General features: G+C 39.6%; 1 protein-coding gene across 2 annotated transcripts in view; it reads right to left on the reverse strand.

The window, feature by feature from the left end:
- PPP2R2D (protein phosphatase 2 regulatory subunit Bdelta) overlaps nucleotides 1-6401 on the reverse strand; it is a 40668-nt gene that overhangs the window by 32424 nt on the left and 1843 nt on the right. The gene's annotated exons all lie outside the window — the stretch shown is intronic.

Consider the following 6401-nt stretch of genomic DNA (forward strand, 5'->3'; position numbering starts at 1 on the left):
GACTGTGACACAGCCTCAGAAGTCACCACTGCTCTTTTACTTAACAGATAAAACACAAGACATTACAGATCATTTAGAAAAACAATGAAAATCCTAAATGCAAAGCATCTTGTGAGCTCACACTTTCCCTGGAAGTTACACAAGCAGAGTCTCTAGCCTCATCAAGCCACTACATGCTGGGCTGCAAGCTGCTACATGCTGGGTTGCTTCTTCCTTATCCTAAGCTGAAAAAAAAGTGGCCACATAAAGAGCTCCTACCTTTTTGTAACTTTTAGCCCCCTTTGTCAGGTGACATCCTGCTCAGCCTCCTCAGGTGATCAAATTCCTTCCAGGTGACCTCTCCCCTGATTAACTAGTCTATTGTTTAGAGCTATTCCATTTCAATGGGAGAACATTTCAGATTTATTGACCTTCTATTGTCAGCCCTGTACCTCTACTCCGTTGGAATCTTGGTCCAACATGGAGGCAAAAAGACAACAGAAGACAAAGGACTGCAACTTCAAAATGGAGTTTGTAGCTTGGTAAAGCTGTGACGAGCTGGGGCTTCTGTCTGAACCAGTTCTGAACTGTGGATGATATTATGAAATTGCATCATGAAATTTCAGTGGCATAGAAAGCCTATATGTATGTGGATCCATCGTGAGTTAACAGGTTGTGTCATGTCTCTGCCAGGCCAGAGACAACTGAGTGATGAGCACTCAAAGATGGTCAATTCAAAGTATGACACCTTAGGACAATGGGTTTGCTCTAGCTGGGCACTTCCGCTTTTTGTCTATGGGCAGCAAAAGCTTTGGAATGTAATGATAAGTTACCAGGAGCAGACAAAAGAAGCTGGCAGCCCCAGCAGGAGTCTATACATGAATTCACAAGGGAAACAGAGTGAAGGAGAGCCATTTTGATCAGATTAAGATGAGAGAGACTGCTCAAGGGATAGGTTTGGTAAGGCAGCAGAGGACTGCACCTGCCTGTCCTGACAGAACACAGATGATTCCCCCAAGTACTCCCAAGGGAAGGGTGAGCTACTGAGGAACACTACATTTAGGAGGTTTATTTTGTACTACCTGTACTCTCCTGTGCTTTACACGATTAAAGATAAGACAGCATAAAAGTATAATGCTATACCCACACATACACACTCTGTTTATGCTTCACAACTATTACATGTCACTGAGAGTTAAACTATAAACCAAAAACTTCACACTTTTGGGTGGAGTTCTGGGAGAGGGATGTGTTTAAGTAGTGGGGAGTCTGAAGGGTCAGTGCCGTGCCCAGAGGCGCTAGGTGGCTAGAAATTGGGTTCCAAAACTCCGGGGGGCGTGAGGGGGAAGGGAGAGTATATGTCAGATAGTGTTTGCCCAGGGACCCCAAGATTAGGGCAGTGTCTGGACTCCACTCAGCCTGCAGAAGCTTGAAATACCCCAGGGATCCAGCAGACAGGGGGTTGGATTCCCCTCAGAGGTATCCAAATAGGTTGCCAAAATGGGACACTTGCTAGAATGCGCAACACCAACATGCAGACATCTGCGGGACTGGGGCCTAAACTCATCCCTTTATTTCAAAGAAGGATCAAGATACACCAAAGTCCAAATAAAGCTTAAAATACGATAGAAATTCAAGCTACATAAATTCTTAAAAGTAGCACTTGTTTTGTGAAGCAATCACACTGTTAGAAAGCACTTCAAGTATAAATAGCAAAATATATATAGTTCGTATTTGATTACAGAAGACAGCATTTTTAACACAGTCCAAATACCAACACACAATGCTTTCAAGAAAAACATTTATGACAGTTAACAACCCTGGGAAGCCTAAAAAAAAAAAAATCTCAAGATGTCAGTCTGATAAGGATCTTAGGTTCCTTCCAATATTTAAGCAGCGCCCTGACTTGTCACCCCTGAAATTAAAACAGTAAAGAAGTCTGTAGTGACAGCTAGATAAATTTTAAAATTATCCATAGTACTCCACTAACCCGATTTGAAAGTGACTAATGCTTGGTCTACACTACAGAGTTAGGTCAACATTAGGTCAACCTAATTATGTGTGTCTATACTACAATGGTGCTTCTGCTTAAGTACTGGTCCATTATAGCAACATAGTAACTCCACCAGGAGGCACAGTGTTTATGTTGATGTAGTTAGAGCAATGCAGTGTCTATGTACACAGTGTGTTACTTATATTGTTTTTTGTCTTCTGCTGTGAGCCCTCCCCCCACGCCAGTGCTGACAACTGGATGTGGGCTCCCAGCCTTCCCCCTGCCCAGTGCTGACATCCCAGAGTCCTGTTGCCGCTTCCTGGTGAGGGACTAAGTGTGAAGGAGAGCCTGGTCAGGGTCAGACTCTCCTTCCCTGTCAAATCCCTCACCAGGAGGACACTAGGCTGTCAACCCTGCAAGCAGGGCCCACAATGGGAGCCCCAGGACTGACCAAGTTGCCAGAGCTCAATTTCACAGCAGAGAGCTCACCAGCAGTGAAATTGACAGTCTTGTCAGTTTCACTGCCATTATTATTTCTCATTTTGTCTCCAGCTCAGGCTGTAAGCAGATAGTTTACATTTTGCTCTGGCTAACAGCAGCCGTGAAACTGACAAGAACGTTAATTTCATTGCTGGTAGGCTCCCTGCTGTGAAACCCCATCCTGGCTCACTGTGAGCCCAGCATCTGCCTGACAGCATGGGGTGGGGGAGGCAGCTGTGAGCCCCCTGCATACAGCTGAAGCCGTCAGCCGCAGGGCTGCCAGGATCCAGTTGTTAGTGTCCCACAATGCCCCACTTCAGTCAGTGGAAGAGCACCACCCACAGAAGAAGCAAGTATGGACATGAACCACTTCTTTAATTATTGCAGTGGCTGTATGCCGACTTAACTTAAGTTGACTTAATTCTGTAGCATAGACAAGCTCAAAGGAATATGGTCATACCGTTTGATCTCAAGGATCCAAGCATATCAGTATGCTGATATACACAATGGGATAAGACTCTTCCAAGAGTACTGGGCAAATTTATCTGAAGGGGAATTACTGTGATTAGACCACTTTTGTTGCTTTCTTGTTTGTTTTAAAGAATTAATTTAGTATTATGTCTGCTGAAAAACAGCTATCTTCTATTGATCAAATAGGGCAAATTAGAGAAAGTATTAAGATCCATCAATCACAGTTCTAATTGTGCTGACAAAACATTAAAACTGAAAGTATTTAGAAACATTTAGAAAGTAACTTTAAACAAAGTTAGGCAATCCCAGAGCTATCTTTGCCTGTGAAATCTGGGATTATCAACATGGAGGCTTTAGGCAAAATATTTCCCTGAAATAAGGAAACTACAATTGAGATTTAAACAATCCACTTTTAAGAAGTCTAACTTTGTTAAGTAACTGAAACACTTGCTTGGTATTATCAAATTTCTTTCCCCAATACCATTCTTCAGCTGTTCTCAAACTCGCCTACTTTGAAAACTACATCCTTCTATATGCAATAAATCTAACAAGCATCATCATTTTACATGACCAGTTTAGAGCCATTACTGATATCCTGAAAGAGTGCACTTCCATTTGTTTAAAGACATACATATAAAAACAATTCTATATCAATCTCGGCAAAAAAGATTCACTATAAATTTATAATAGCTGTTCAGCACAAGAATAGCATCAGAAAGCAAGCAAACTTCACTTTTCTATATTAATCAAATAGGTTAAAAAAGTTTTGAAAATGTACATTTCAGATAGAGCTTACCTGTATCAGCACATAGTAACAATCCTAACAGATTATATCTCAGACCACTCAGAATAGTATTTTCATTAAAACAGCATCATACCAGAAACGGATGCTGAACATGATCTTTTACGTTAAAGAAATACCTTTAACTTTAAAACTAAAAGCACACTTTTAACTTCCTCAATAGTTGCAAACTGAACATGAGTACTTAATTAAAAGTTTATAAAGAAAAAACTCTCCATTTGTGTATTTTATGGATCTGACACCACTTTGTGTACTGTCATTTTCAGATTTCTTTGTAGAGTTAGTTCCCCCCACTTACATCTTTTTCCACAGAGCAAAAGATAAAGACAGTTAAAAAAATGTATTTGTAAGACCAAAAAAGTGACAGGAGATTTGCAGTTAGTAGCGTATACCATCATGACTATATTGCGAGCTCATAGCGCCCCATCAAATCAGTTTATATGGACAGCTTGGCAAAAAAGACTGAGATTAGACACTACAATTCAGTAATCAAGGCCCAACTCCAACACCTAGGATCAAATACTGCAACGCTCACTATAGGTGCAGACTCTCAGACTTCAGTGAATGCTACAAGGACAAAGAGATGCACAATAGCAGAGCCCAAAGAAGGACTGGGGGACCAGTTATTTTTTTTAAATGTGATTATAAATATTCCTGTTTAAAGACAAAAGGTGAGAGAAAGAACTCTCACAAATGGCAAAGGCTAACAGTATTTCAAGTGTAGCAAATTATAAATATAACTAAGGTTTCAATCCTGTAAAACACATGCGCTTTCATATCAATGGGACTACTTACAGGTGTCAAGTTAAGCTAAAGGTAAAGCATTAAGCAGCATCACAAGCAAATGAGTCTACAAGATTTTGATTTATACTGGCGGCGGGGGGGGGGCAATAAGGCTAAAAAACAAAAAATGATTTTTAAAATGTACTTTGATATAGAGCTAATGAAATGCCCCTCATCTGAAGTCCATGCTTTTCATATAAAAATTATTTAAGACACTCTTCAAAAACACTTAGAAATAAAAGATCCAGCTAATGCCTTCAGTTTACTCAAATTTTACTATGAACAAATGGATAAGATTTTAAAGCTCAGACAAAAGACTAAAGAGAAATGCTAAGAGCCACAACACCACATGGGTAAACTTTTACAAATATTGGGCTCAATGCACACTTGAAGGAATGGGGTTAAGTAGGGCACGTACCTCACTTCCCATGCCAACAAAGAGGCCCGCTGCACATAAGGGGGATTCACTCATATTATAGGGTAACAAACACCACCATCATCCTCCTAGGGATCCACAACGGAAGCGCAATTTTACTATGGTGATGTGTTAAATAGGAGATCTGTTGGTGGAGATTGCTTAGAAATAATGTGCTGATTCAGCACATTATCTAGTAACCCTGGCTGTACCCCTTCTAATGGAAGTACTGTCTACTTTCAGATTGCACTGGCCAGCAGTTATGTGAGCCTTGCAATACTAGAGGCCATTTTTGGGTAGACTTTCTGCCACCTTGAGCCAAGATCGCTGCCAGATTTAATGTCGTTTATGATGGTAAAGTGAATGAGGCCACAACAGGTGCTTCTGTTTCACTTAGGCAGAACTCCTGTTGATTTACTAGGTACTTAAAATCAGGCCCATAGTTGGAAAGTACATTGTTACAAGTTTTATAAGTTATAGCTATACAGTTTTTCCTATCAGACTATGCCAAGGGATGTCTTTCTAACTTGCCAATACATCCTGTAATAATGTGCATTGGATCTTTGATAATATACATTTCTTCCACATTGAATTCTGATGTTACAAAATCCCTGAATGAGGTAGTAAAACTTATTCGCTATTTAGAAAGGAGAAAGCTTCTGATTATATACAAGTGTCCTGGTAATCAGTGACTGAAACATAATTTTATCATAGTAAATATTTTGCCAAAACTGGATTGATTCTTAAAATATAAGCAGGGGCGGCTCTTTAAGCTTTTTCATGGACAAGAGGTTTAAACAAACAAAAAGACAGTGTTCTAGGAATGCCTGAAAACCTATTAATATAATTAATTTACATAAATTCACAACTTTAGAGTGTGTTACAAGTGTAGAAATAATCAGCTGACGCATACACCCATCTCTAGTCTGAATATTATCTGCTCCAATAAATTGAGTCTCTTCACATGCCAGATATTTTGGAGGCAATGCTGTTTCTCCAAAACAAAAGTAACATGAAAACTAAATCGGCCTCATAATATTTTTGCAGTGAAAAATAATATGGATGAAACAAACTACGCATGGGAAAAATACATTCAAAAGTAATTCCAGAATCAAGAACAATGCACATAAGTAGGTAAAGTACGTGTGGGTTTTTTTTATTTTTTTTTAAATGTAGTAGAAATTCAAATACATGAGGCAGCATATGACATCCTCTTTACAAGCATGTATCTCAAACTGGGACAATAGAAGATCTTTTAAAAACAGAGACTGTAACTTATTGAAACTCATATAGCAACACTATACACATCAATCTTGATTATTTAGAAGGGATGTCAAGTATCAGGGGGTAGCCGTGTTAGTCTGTATCTACAAAAACAACAAGGAGTCTGGTGGCACCTTAAAGACTAACAGATTTATTTGGGCATAAGCTTTCGTGGGTAAAAACCTCACTTCTTCGGATGCATCCGAAGAAGTGAG

The sequence above is a fragment of the Trachemys scripta genome, chromosome 7, assembly GCF_013100865.1.
Source record: "Trachemys scripta elegans isolate TJP31775 chromosome 7, CAS_Tse_1.0, whole genome shotgun sequence".
NCBI classification, from domain to species: domain Eukaryota; kingdom Metazoa; phylum Chordata; order Testudines; family Emydidae; genus Trachemys; species Trachemys scripta.